The 14,946-nt window shown below is 28.7% G+C and overlaps 1 protein-coding gene across 2 annotated transcripts in view; it reads right to left on the bottom strand.

Annotated features, from left to right (window-relative positions):
- LOC143196452 (inactive dipeptidyl peptidase 10) overlaps positions 1-14,946 on the bottom strand; it is a 417,095-nt gene that overhangs the window by 286,520 nt on the left and 115,629 nt on the right. The window contains exon 2 of one of the 2 annotated variants that reach the window (XM_076404133.1): positions 5,147-5,211. The exons of the other annotated variant lie outside the window; for it this stretch is intronic. The gene's annotated coding sequence lies outside the window, so the exon portion shown is untranslated. The remainder of the gene's footprint in view (positions 1-5,146; positions 5,212-14,946) is intronic. 2 annotated transcript variants of the gene reach the window in all.

Genomic DNA, 14,946 nt, shown 5'->3' with positions numbered 1-14,946 from the left:
GAGTTTTACATATTGAAAGGCATCTCATCAAATCAAATACAATTCGAGAGCTTGAGCGAACTGTCATCTACCCTCCAGTATTGTTAAGACTAGGCGCGAGAATTCTGAAACAAATACAAATATGCCTAATCGTACTAACATTTTACTAACTGAGATAAGTTTAGTCTTATAATGCAGGAAAAAATCAGTTTAAAGTTAAGAAATTATAGACGACCTTGGGCTACAAGTCCGAAATATAATTGAAACATTTCGGTCTGCTACAAAATAAGCTATACCGACATGAAGAGAGAAATAAGAATATGGGGTAAATTACCCCCTTGATATTAGGGAATTGATAAAAGAAAGCTTAAAAGCTAGAAGAGTAAAACAATATTTAATAGAATTAGTAATCAGACAAATCAAAATATTAAATAACATAAACAGAGTTGCTTGGAAAATTACGTAAGTGAATAAAGCCCGGAAGCAGAAAAAGATTATTCGCAATGGAAAGCAAAAAACCAATTATTAGAGTACCGACTATTAAAAATGATATAAATGAATATGTCCGACGCAACGATAAAAAAGCAAATAAAAAAGAATTATTCGCAGAACATTTGGCCAACGTATTCCAACCGAATGATATAGAATCTACAACAGATGTCCTGTTTATCAGCCCGACGTAGCTGTAAGGTCGGATTACTCCAATGGAAATTGCCACAGAAATAGATAATAATCTCAATCCTAAAAGGCTCCTGGAATTGATAATATTTCACATGGTTTATTAAAAGAGCTTCTTAGAAAAGCAATAATCATGTGGGCATATATATTTCATGACGGTTTGAGAGCCATGTTCCGGAATGTCTTAAGTTTAGCTCGGATAATTATGCCTAAAAACATGACAAACCGGCAGAAAAAGTTCGATCTTATAGACTATTTCGCTGTTAAAACACATTATACCATTTACATAAATACCAGATTTCCAGTTTAGTTTTCGAAATCACCACTTGATAATCGATCAAGAGAAGGGCAAAGAGTAACAGCGGTTGCTAAAAAGGCATACGAAGAAAAGATGTGCAGCCCTATAATATCCCAGGTGCCTCAGAAAGTTCTGACCGGGTATGGTATTTGGGATTAATCTACAAAATAAGAAAATTGATATCTCGGAATTACTATCAACTGTTTGAATCACATCTTTTCGAAAAAAACATTAAGAATATCGAATTAACGGGCATTCTGAACACTTATAAACCTATTTCGGTTGGAGTTCCACAGGGTAGTGTCTTGGGACCACTACCATATCAGCTCAAAAGAAGCAGTACTTGCGGCATCTACCCGTGACTCAGTTATTATGGCAAAAGATGTATTTCTTAGACTATAGAAAACAATATTTACAAAGGACTATAGACCGAAAGAAAGAAAATGAAAAAAATGCAGCTTAATAGCTCCAAGTCTGTCCACATAAATTTTGCGTTGCTGCAAAATAACAAAAACCTAATTGTCTCACTTGATGCTGGATTCCTCAAGCAGAATCAGTTAAATGCCTCAAAATATATCTCGATGGTAGGCTATGCTAGAAACATCAAGTCATCATATTGGCAAAAAGCAGACCAAATGAGACTCAAGTCAAGCAACCGTACTGATTAGTCGGAAGATACTCTTAACTTGACCTAAAATCAAAGAGATTAGATTACCAGTCAATCATAAAGCCAATTTCGATATATGGGGTGCAAATATGGGATTGCACTAAGAGATCAATTCAACTAGTAACCCAACGCCCCAAAACAATGTTTATCGAGTTATAAGTACCAAGGTTTATAGCTACGTAACCAACGAAGAATTGCACTATGATCTTCGTTGGGCAACATGCAGGAAATCATAAGATTGAAGCGAAACAAACCACACAAACTTGTTAAAAATAAGTGTATTTTAACTTTAGCTTAAGTAAATTAGATTAGGAAATACCTACTGATGTATAAATGCCATATTCACCTTGCTTATATATTAATGCAAGTACAACAGAACAGTATAAGCATATCTAACGTAAAATATATTTTAATAAAAAAAATAATATAAAATTCCATGAAAGGAAACACGCATGAAGAAAAAAAAATATATATATATATAACCAATATTTAGATATATTATTTCATGAAATGAAAGGCGCATGTAAAAATAGATTTTAAAAAATGCTGAAAACGAAATATAGATTGCTGAAAATAAAATATAGATAGCTGAAAATAAATTATAGATAGATGAAAATGAAATATATACAGAATTAATTTAATTGAAAAATATTTTTGATATTAATTTATATTTTCATTTATTATTTTTCATTATTTTTTAAATTTCATTCATTAAATTTTCTCTTTTTCACTGCTTTTCTATTCGAATCTATAATTTTAATTTTCTTTTTTAAATAAATTTAATTATTACTAATTTAGTAATCTAGTTTATAATATCAAGTTTACCTATATAAGATTAAAAACACACAGATCATGAACTTAAATGGCAATTTTGTTCCACATAAACATGGTACTAAATAAATATTTGGATATATTATTCCATGAAATTAAAGGCGTATGCAAATATAAATTGAAATAAAAGTTTTAAATAAAATATAGATTGCTGAAAATAAAATATAAATAGCCGAAAATAAAGTACCGATTGCTGAAAATAAAATATAGATAGCTGAAAATAATTTTTGTATTTTTCTCTGCTGTATTTAAATCTATAATTTTATTTTGTGACTAGTTATATAAGTTTTTTTTTCTAAATGATATAAAACTAAAAGCGCTATTTTGTTATTATGCCAAAAGACTAAAAACACACAGATCATGAACTTAAATGGCACCTCTCTACCATCTAAGCATGGAGCTAAACAAATATTTAGACATATAATTCCATGAAATGAAAGGCGCATGTAAAAATAATTCGAAAAAATTCTGAAAATAAAATATAGAACGCTGAAAATAAAATACCCGATTGCTGGAAATAAAATATAGATACCTGAAAATAAAATACCGATTGCTAAAAATAAAATATAGATAGCTGAAAATAAAATACCGATTGCTCGATATAAAATATAGATAGCTGAAAATAAAATATAAATACCTGAAAATAAAATACCGATTGCTGAAAATAAAATATAGATAGCTGAAAATTATTTTTGTATTTTTCTCTGCTGTATTTAAATCTATAATTTTATTTTGTGACTAGTTATTTAAGTTTTTTTTCTAAATGATATGAAACTAAAAGCGCTATTTTGTTATTATGCTAAAAGACTAAAAACACACAGATCATGAACTTAAATGGCACCTCTCTACCATCTAAGCATGAGGCTAAACAAATATTTAGATATATTATTCCATGAAATGAAAGGCGCATGTAAAAATAATTCGAAAAAATTCTGAAAATAAAATATAGAACGCTTAAAATAAAATACCCGATTGCTGGAAATAAAATATAGAACGCTGAAAATAAAATACCGATTGCTGGAAATAAAATATAGATAGCTGAAAATAAAATACCGATTGCTGGAAATAAAATATAGTTAGCTGAAAATAAAATACCGATTGCTGGAAATAAAAAATAGATACCTGAAAATAAAATACCGATTGCTGGAAATAAAATATAGATAGCTGAACATAAAATATAAATACCTGAAAATAAAATACCCATTGCTGAAAATAAAATATAGATACCTGAAAATAAAATTCCGATCGCTGGAAATAAAATATAGTTAGCTGAAAATAAAATACCGATTGCTCGAAATAAAATATAGATAGCTGAAAATAAAATATAAATACCTGAAAATAAAATACCGATTGCTGAAAATAAAATATAGATAGCTGAAAATTATGTTTGTATTTTTCTCCGCTGTATTTAAATCTATAATTTTTTTGTGATTAGTTATATAATTTTTTTTTCTAAATAATATTAAACTAAAAGGGCTATTTTGTTATTATACCAAAAGACTAAAAACACACAGATCATGAACTTAAGTGGCACCTCTGTACCATCTAAGCATGGAGCTAAACAAATATTTAGATATATTATTCCATTAAATGAAAGGCGCATGTAAAAATTACGCTGAAAATAAAATATAAATAGCTGAAAATAAAAAACTGATTGCTGGAAATAAAATACAGATAGCTGAAAATAAATAAATAAATAAATAAATAAATAATTAAATATATATATATATATTACATATATATTACATATATATACACATATATATATATATATATATATATATATATATATATATATATATATATATATATATATATATATATACAATAAATTTGTATTTAAATCTATAATTTATTTTATTCTTTTTATTAGTTAGTTTTTGTTAGATTTTAGTTTTTGCTAGTTATATAAGATTTTTTTTTCTAAATGATATAAATTTCTAAAATATATCAGAAGACTAAAAACACACAGATCATGAACTTAAATGGCCTCTGTACGTTCTAAACATGGTGCTAAACATATATTTAGATATATAATTCCATGAAATGAAAGGCGCATGTAAAAATACATCAAAAGAGTGTTGAAAATAAAATATAGATAAATGAAAATAAAATTCCGATTGCTGAAAATAAAATATAGATAGGTGAAAATAAAATATATATAAAAATATACACAACAAATTTAATTGAAAATTATTTTCAATATTAGGATATTAACCCATTCATTAAATTTTCCCTTGTCACTGCTTTTCTTACAGTTTGCAACACACCATTTTTATATCATATTTAATACATATTAAACTACATGTAAACAAATAATTTCTGATATAATAAAACTACCCACACATAGTCTTTTTTTTTAAACTCATCATGTTGAGTTAAAAATAAAGCAAAATACACTTATACCTTCTGTTACAAATTCCGCATAATTAATTCACGTTCTTAATATACGAGTAATACGGAGCTACAGTAAATTCTAGTAGTATTCTTTAAAATGCAGAATAGTTAAATATAATTAAATGATATAGAAGCAGATCCTGAAATATAATATAAATTTAATTCAATTAATTTTATTGTTTAATTATATTAAATATATTACAACTAAAAATGTTAACTGTTTCTCAGGGAATGAAATATTTTTAGAGCTTTTGTAATGATTTATAAGAAGCTTAAAGAAAATGGTTTGTACTTACAAAGGTTCACATTATTTCGAGTTGTTTCTTTGATGATTTGAACTGGGGCATTTTCTCGCTCTTACCTTTAGAACAAAAGAAATAATACTGATCATTATATATAATACATTTTAATTTTAGGTATTTATATAAATATATACAGAATTATTAAGTTATTTGCAGAGTTAATATAGTAGACAATTTAAACTGGAAGGAATATAACCTCAATAATCAATAAATTGGCTAAATAAGACACTGGTGTTACCGAAAATGTGATTTTAATACTACGATAGGAGTATTTTATGAAAAATAATCAAACTTTATCAAAATAATTGACTTAAAAAACGATTTCGTTGCAAAAATGTTAAGCTACATCATTCCTCTACTCCTGACTGTAATATATAAATACTCGTAATCTTCATTCGAAAAATATTATAAAATCATATGGTATATTTAGTTTAACTCATTTACAATTATTTTTAACGCGAAAGCTTACTTATTAAAGCTTATACGTTTTTTTATAGTCAACAGCCAATGATTAGAAGGTAGTGAAAGTAATATAACATTGTCCTAATGGCTCTCACCTGTATCTAAATAAGTATCAATCTATCCAAGCATGTCATGCTAATATATTTGTAAAACTAACAAAATAAATATTTATAAAGAAATTTTAAACTGTTTCTTATTCATAAAATATTACTTCAAATAAATTGAAAACCATAACCTTCCCAAGTCTCCATCCCATTATGTTTAGTTATTATCAGAAAACGTAATGTCTGGTGAATACGCTGGATGCGGCAGAACTTCCCTTATTCTGCAACACTTGTATCCTTAAGACAAAACATACTTCCCGGTCACCAATTTGGATTCCATGAAAATTATCACTTTTAAAAGGTTGAAATCAGTATACATATATTGAATTCCATAGAGCATGTTTAAGATAAACTTCACACGACACTCGATGACTTTCAGGGATCTTTTTCTTTAGATTGAAGTAAAGAAAAGTAAATCTTCTCACAAATGTGATTTACTAGGGTTGATATGTTCTCCGTCCAACGATAAATCTAGCAAAATATTATAATCTTCATCTTATCACAATCAAATTTCATGTTGAGTTATATATTTTGTAGTCGTTGTGTATATAGCAGTAATGACAAATTAATATTTCTGTAAACTATTATACAATAGTTTTGATATATAGTAAACATTTTAAGGTATAATATTACTAATGCTAAAGCAGTAATATATTTCAATTTGAATGCATTTTGATTGCCTTTTTATCTATTTAGTAGAAACTTGGCAACAGAATCTGCCTCATAAAATAATCCAAATTATCTTGAGTTATGATTCTTCGGAGATCGGAACTAAGGTTTTTTCTCGTGTATATTACAATAAGCCATGAGGGAACTCGCCTTAAAAAAGACGTAATCATATATAATATTCGCAATATATTCTCATTCTTGGTATCGTAAAATCTTAAAAAGCTACTCATTAGCTTATTTTAAGTTTTTTATTTGGTGATAGGAAGACCGTAGTAGCCACCTAATCTTATTTATTATATTACAAAAGTACTCGAGATAAATAAAAGTTAAATATATTTTTTAAGTTTCAAAGCCAAAATTCAGAGTCAAAAATATTTATATTTAACGTAATAGTATTAGTATTCGTAATATATGAAATATAAAATGTATAGGGCTTAAAACAGATTTTTTTAGAACTAATTTATTTTACGGAAAGAAAGTTTTACAAAATTAACTGTTATACTTCTCCCAAAAATCCACAGAATAGGAGCCTTTTTCAAAGCATGGATATTTCCTAATTGTCACAATTTATGACTAATTTAGTCTTTGAGTATCTCAGCTGTGATACTTTTAATCGAACTTCACTTAACTATTCTAAGGGATACTTCGAGTAACTGCGAAATGATTATTATTAAATCGTCAACCTGACTTCTTTACTAGTAATTGTAATAGTAAATTGATTCCTGTTAAATAAATGCATTAAATTCAAAAGAACAGCCTTAAAAATATAAGTCAACAAGTGAAGATTTTACTATTGGTTTCAATCCTGGAAGAATATCTTAAAGGTACTTATACGCAAGCAATATATACATATATGTGTATAAACAGCCGCAATGAAATTAACAAAAGGGATATGGATTTAGCCATAATGTTAATTAAAGATAACTGAAATAATGGGTCCCTAATTCATTTTGTTTTTACAAATTAGCAAGCTCACCAAGTATTGTCAGGTATTTAAAACAATTTTAATGTGTCAAATTCCTAACATAAATTAACCGCTTTCAGACAAACTTACAAAATAATAATAGCAGGGCACGATTCGAGAAACGGTATTAATAATAATATACATGATATAGCAAGGATTATTAGATTGCATTAGGGGGGGGTGGTTGAAGTGACTAAATAAAAATGGTGGTCATCTAATTTTGTCTATACTTTTTACACGTAAATGTATAAATATGCTTCAATGAAAAAGTAGTTTATTGTTCAATGCCTTATAATACCGTATTAGTCAAAAAATCAACCTAAAACTCTATCTCAAAGGTGGTATGTAGAAGAGTTTAATGCAAATATAATAAAAGAATGCTAGACTAAGCAACTATTCTGGGTGTACAATACTAATATATATATATATATATATATATATATATATATATATATATATGCATATATATTTTCATAATACTTTATTTAAGTTATTTATTTCGCTTCCGGTTCTATTAATCGGTCTAATATTATATCATATCATATCATATCATTATCAAAATACATATTTTCGAAAATAAAGAGCCAAAATGACTTCAAATAGAAAGAAGTATGTGAAACCGGCTACAACGACTTTCTGATGTTAATGGTGTATCTGTAATAATAAGGATACCTTAAATAATCATAATGTTAATGTACTCTTTTTAATCAACAAACTTCGCGTTTGCTTGAGACGCTATATAGTAATACCATTAAGAAGATATTAGTTTGAATATTTAAAGAAAATCGTTTCGAAATACTGAATATTTCAGAAATAATTATATCCAGTTTAAATAAATAATAATTCATTAAATATGTTTTCTACCTTTATACGTATTTTCAACCAAATTTGTTTCATATTTATTAATTTATTCCATTTTAATATACATATTACTTAATTTATTTCCGAGTAACGTTTATTTTCTATATCATTAAGTATGCATGTTGTAAAGCATAATGTTAAAATATTAATGACATTTTCCATAATGTCATGTACTTGAGTATTAATGTAACATATCGACTAAACGAGCTTTTCGCATAAATTATCATTAGAATTCACTGGCGTATTATATAAAGAAATTTAACCATTTAACAGACGCTTCGTGAGATAATGTCTCCCATTTCAAATAAAAAACTTGAAATTATCTTGTGATACGTTTGTTGAGGCTCCCGAATTACGCCTTTTTTGCCGATCATTTTCTGCAATGACTCATAGGGGAATTCTCTTTAACAGCAGAAATAATCACGATTATAAACCCAAGAGTTTTTCGACGAAATACTTCAGTAGATAGTAAACCTTTCATTAAAATTAGAGCGTGAAAATATGTACTATTTTAAATAGTTACCAGAAAAAGATATAACGTTACTAAAATTTACATTCAATGCAATGTTACGAATTAATTATTTCCCTGTCGTTTCGGAATTAGCAGAAATTATAATTCTAAAATCCGGAAAAAATCAGAGAGTTGCAATAATTCGCAGCTGCATTCTTGAATATATACTGTTATATTTGAATTACGCTGTTATACCGAAGAAAAATCTTAACTATTCATTCTACATATAAAAGACATACATATTTGTGTTTTGTAACTTCATGTATATAAGTTATGTTTATTACTACATTCTTAAAGGAAGTAAGTAAAGTTCAATCTTTTTTCAACATCAACAATTTTGTAAGAGCCATTCTAATATTTTTATGCATTATTTTTAAATAAAATACATAAAACGTATTAAATTAATTCCCAATGAAATAGCTGTAAAACAAAATGATTATTTGAAATCCAGTTAAGTGACATGAGAAGTTAAAGAGGCGTCTGAACAAACACCTGATATATTAGTCTGACTAACTTGCGAAGAAGTTTTTTTTTAATATGTAAGAGAATAAATGGATGCTAGCTACATAGTTTATAACAGTTAACATTGTAGAGCCACGAGAAGTATTTTGAAGTTAAGAGATAGAAAAAATGTTCAACAATTATGCCAAATTAGATTTCGATTTTTATTTTTTTTCCTGGCTTCTTAAATTAAAATATAATCTTTAGGCTTTAATCAAAACTTTTAGTTTTCATGATCATAATCTGGCGAAAAAGGCCGAACCTTATCAATTTACTTATTCATTGTGATGTATCCTGCATAAAATAATAATACTTTTATTACATGTTGCATCAGTAGTTGGGATCGATAGAATGAAATAGACTAGTTTTATTAAACAATTTAATTGAAATATTAATGTAAATAGTAGTTTACTATTATTGTTTGAAACATAAGAATGAATTGAATTGAATGATGACTCTCACTAAAATACTACCATGCTGTAAAATATTAGAAGTTAAATTTGGAAATCAGTTCGCCTAAGAACATCTGTTAAATACACGATAATATTTAAATAATAATTTTTTATAGTATTCAAACATTACTAAGTAAAAATCAATAAGTGTTACCCTTTAACAAGAACTCAGATCAACCGCGATCGAATTTCCTGCTTGCTTCCTTTCACGACTGTTTATTGAATGAAGATTATTGTCCATGTATAAAATATTTTGAGACGTAAGACACTGGCAACGCCCCATATCTGGTAAGTAGGGCGGATATTGTAACTGATTTTTGACATTTGAAATATGTGAAAGCCTGTTTTCTTAACGAATTAATTTTTAGAATACAGTACATACAAACGCTAATCGTAAACTGTGCCGAAGATCATGAAACACTTTGAAAAATACCCAGCGTATTCAACAGACATAGCGTTTTCTGATTATCACTTATTCAGATAGATGCAACATTGTTTGACGTGCACGTTGAAGTAGTTGACACACAAGATGACAGACAAGATGGGAAAAATATCTATTAACAAATATCGTACCAACCTTTTACAAGTAGCCCTTTAAAACGCAAAATTCTCAGAATACATGCAACCCCCTAGTATATAAATCAAAATACCAGAATTACAAAAACATATGTTTTCAATTAACGTTCCAATGTCGATCTAAAAAAATATGATTTTACGATCATGGAAAAAGTTAAGCATCCGTGATTTATTATCGATGTTATGAGGGTTTAAAAATAATTACGGATCTCTCTCAAAGACTAAAACTCTAAATATGTCTGTCTTAACGCAAGCGAGAAAATCCAGAAAAAAAATGTTTGCCAAAAGCGATTTAGTGGTCAAATATATCTAATCTGCCAAATTACAAGACAAGAGAACCAATTCCCCACAAACTTCTGTGGTGTAAACGACTTTTTTAATAGAATACAAAAACAGCTCTGAAACAATATAATGATCAAGACCGTTGAAAGTGATTTAAAAAATAGGAGACAACTGTTGTCGAGATTAGCTGATGAATAGATTAGCTACTGTAGCTGATACTACAAGAGAATATCACATTCCGGTGTAGATGAATATATTCTTACTTGTGTTGCGTACTATATTTGGGGCAGGTAGAAAGCTTCAGAATCGTCAAACATTCCTAAGAACCACATGCAACCAACATATCACATACAAAGTCATATTTGCCCTTTAAAAAAGTAAGCTTATCAAGGAGCTTCAGAGGTGTTTAGGCTGAATGGAACTGACACTCTGAAGAAACTATATAGAGTTCAAGGCATCTAAATAACATAAGTTTTATACATGATTTATTGAATTAATTCAAATATAAATGTTTATAAGAAGATATATCTATTAACAAATATTGTACCAATATTTTACAAGTAGCCCTTTCAAATGTAAAATGCTCAGAATACATGCAACCCCCTAGATATATAAATCAAAATACAAGAATTACAAAAACATATGTATTCAATTAACGTTCCAATGTCGATCTAAAAAAATATGATTTTACGATCATGGAAAAAGTTCTAAAGCGTCCGTGATTTATTATCGATGTTATGAGGGTTTAAAAATAATTATGGATCTCTCTCAAATACTAAAACTCTAAATCTGTCTGTCTTAACGTAAGAGAGAAAATCCAGAAAAAAAATGTTTGCCAAAAACGATTTAATGGTCTAATATATCTAATCTGCCAAAGTACAAGACAAGTGATACTTTTCAGAATGATAGATTGGAGGCTATTTAAAAAGTCGATATAACAGGGTAAATACGTCAGCTAAGTGATTCCTGCTAAGAAACTGAATCCTTAATTCGATTCATGTCAGCCTAAATTTTAAATTAAAGGAATAAATTTGTTAAATAATAATAATAGTGTTACATGTGCTTATATGTTAAATTAATTCATAGCATTAAATGAATAAATAATCGTTAAGGTATAGTTTAAAAAATATATTATTAGCTATTAAATAAAAAATTAATCTCGCCTCTAAAAGACTTACAGTCTTTAAGTGGTACCAATGAATATTTATTTTTCCTGAAAAATTGTGTGAAACTTTATTGAATGAAAAATTTGAGAAGAAAAAAAACTAAAGTATTACCGGGAACCAGTTAAATCAAAGGCAATAGCTCAGGTACCTCGTATCAGTAATACACGATGTATTAGTAATGATCAGTAATGTGTCAGTCGAGTGACTGTTGAAATAATAAGTCTAATCGGTCAAGCTGCAGGAACTTTTGCTTCTCTAAGAGGTCTTCCAAAAGCGATGTTTGAGGCAAAAGATATCAAGTTATTCGTCTAAGATGCGGCAATCGGTTTACAATGGACATGTGATATATCTGTCAAGAAAAAAGGGAGAACCAATTCCCCACAAACTTCTGTGGCGTAAACGACTTTTTGAACAGAATACAAAAACAGCTCTGAAACAATATAATGATCAAAAGCATTGAGAGCGATTTAAAGAATATGAGACAACTGTTGTCGAGATTAGCTGATGAATAGTCCTGCTGCACTATCACCAGCTGAAAAGTGAGAGATGCTCTTAATGATGACACTTCTCTAAAGCTCTACAAGGGAATATTACATTCCGGTGTAGATGAATATATTCTTCCTTGTGATGCGTACTATATTTGGGGCAGGTAGAAAGCTTTAGAACCGTCAAACATTCCTAAGAACTAGTCCTGACAACCACATGCAACCAACATACCACATGCAAAGTCATATTTGCCCTTTAATAAAGTCAGCTTATCAAGGAGCTTCAGAGGTATTTAGGCTGAATGGAACTGACACTCTGACGAAACTATATAAAGTTCAAGACGTCTACATAACATAACTCTTATACATGTTTTATTCAATTAATTCAAATACCCTATATATTTTTCTACCATCAAGATATCCGTTACAGTAGGAAACGTAAATAGTACTGATGCTGCTTTAGATTTGTGAATGGGGTCACGCCAGCATATAGTATTTTTGCTTGACACCATCGTATACATGAAATAGCCGTCCAAGTACTTTGGTTCTCTAATTTAGGTTAATAGATTCTGAATGTTTTGTAAACTGAGTTGGTTCTTAGAAATACTTTTTTGGACAAATTAATATAAACGTTAGAACGGGTCCCTGGCTATATTTTGGCTATGAGATGAAGAAATAAACAGAGAAAAACTATATTAAAATGTCGAAACTCCCGAAACCTTGTGGTAAGGACCATGATGTTTTGATTCTGAATAATAATCGACTGGTGTATCAGAAATATGCGTTGGTGCATGTTACATTTTGCAAACAGTAACTAACCATAATATAACATAACTATACAATAGTTATATTTATTTGAAATAACCATTCATTTAGAGGCGGACTTTGCAACACATGATTTTTCAGATAAAATTGATCCCACTTTCAAACGCTCTAAAATATAGTAAATGGACATTGGGGGTATATGATCGCAATTATCTAGGTCTGCAAGACTGAATTACTCAGCAAACAATTTAGAACTGTTGGTTGTCTTATACATTTTCTAAGATAGATGATATTCTTAATTGTTGTTTACTTCTTCATGTTTAATTGAACTTTTACTGAACCGGTGGCCTTAAAATTTGAAGAGTTACCAACAAAATGTTAAAGCATCAGCTCTGAGAGACCACCGCATTGACTGTAAAATAGGCGCTATGCCACTATGACCTGCCATAGTGGTTTCACGTCAATGAATGAATAATAAGTAATAGGTAAAACATACGCGGGGAATAACAGCATGACCTCCATAGGCTGGTAACAAAGATAAACAATAAACAAAAAAACAATGGATATTGCATTGGCTAAATACCTCAGAAGCTAAGGACTACATTAATAAAAACATTAAATCATTATATATTATTGTTTTTAAACCAAAGTATAAAAATATAATAATACAGAATTTTAACTAAAACAATTGCTACTATTGTGTTGAATATTAGTCACAAAATAATCTCAACGGCTACCATATCATGCACAATAAATATACACTTTTAGCCCTTGCGTGATGGATTGTTTCCTCAGTAAACACCATTTTCTTTGGTGAAAAAAGGCGTCGAGTTCTTTAAGTAGAAAAGTGAAATTTAATCTTGTTTTTATCTAATATATGTGTATATTATGGTTATTGAGTATTTGACTATGTTAACCACTAATTTCTTAAAATTTAACAGTGTGATTGACAGTATTGTTTTACGAATGAAAGAAGAATCATTATCATGTTTACTTGATGACAAAGCATTAAAGCTTTCACAAAAAAAATATAGAATCATCATCATAAAAATTAATTAGTTCATCATTATCAATCCATAGCCCTCGCTTCAGGAGAGTGTCCTGTAATATCGCTAGAGTTGGCGATCGGCTGTAACTCTTCTAGCTATTCACCACGTCTTGTATTCAAAAGGTCGATTTCGCTTTAGATGTTTATGAGGAACTCGTTCATCCTTGCAATATACGTCCCTGAATTGGTTCCTCAACTGTGCACTGATTTTTGTATGTCAAACTAGAGAGAAATATGATGACTTTGCATTAAGTAACGGATTTGAAAAACCTTAAGTTTACACATGTCAGACTGTAAGAATGTACAAGTCTCCGAGTAAAGTCCGAAAGAGGCGGATATTAGTTTTAATTGTAACATTTTTTCTCATCCATGATTTCCATTTTTTTTTAGAAAAGCAGAAGCTTGACCATTTCCGGTTACTTCACTTCCCCACTTGCTGTAATTCCCATCTAACTTACAATAGTAGCAGGTAATCTGTAAGTTATCGATAATGATATTTTCTTGAACGAATGTTAGGAATTCTATTCGTATCAGCAAATATGGCGCTTCCAGTTTGGTCAAGGAGGCTATCAATCGTGAATTACATAGTTAATTATAGATATTATAAAAATTAAATTTAAAAAACGATAATATCTCAAATACGGATCCACTCGATTAATAACAATAATATGGAGGAGGCAGGACAAAAGTAAAATAATATAAATAATGCCTTATAAAATAGAAAAATATCGATACAATTACCAATTATATAGACAAATAAGATAGATTCTAATATAATAACGTAAATACTAATACAATAATGTAAATTCTAATAAAACATGCAGAACAACTAATATATAATGGAAATAAAAGATCAAATCAAATCAAATAAATGACTACAAAAGAATCATGATGTCCAATATGATGAACAAGGCTATATTCGCTGATACAAATGTTGATAATTCTAGC

Source organism: Rhynchophorus ferrugineus, unplaced genomic scaffold (genome assembly GCF_030347505.1).
Source record: "Rhynchophorus ferrugineus isolate W39M unplaced genomic scaffold, kcgeb_rfMv2 rfM4, whole genome shotgun sequence".
Classification (NCBI taxonomy): domain Eukaryota; kingdom Metazoa; phylum Arthropoda; class Insecta; order Coleoptera; family Curculionidae; genus Rhynchophorus; species Rhynchophorus ferrugineus.
Note: the sequence above shows the minus strand (reverse complement) of the source record. Positions and strands in the feature narration are given on the sequence as shown.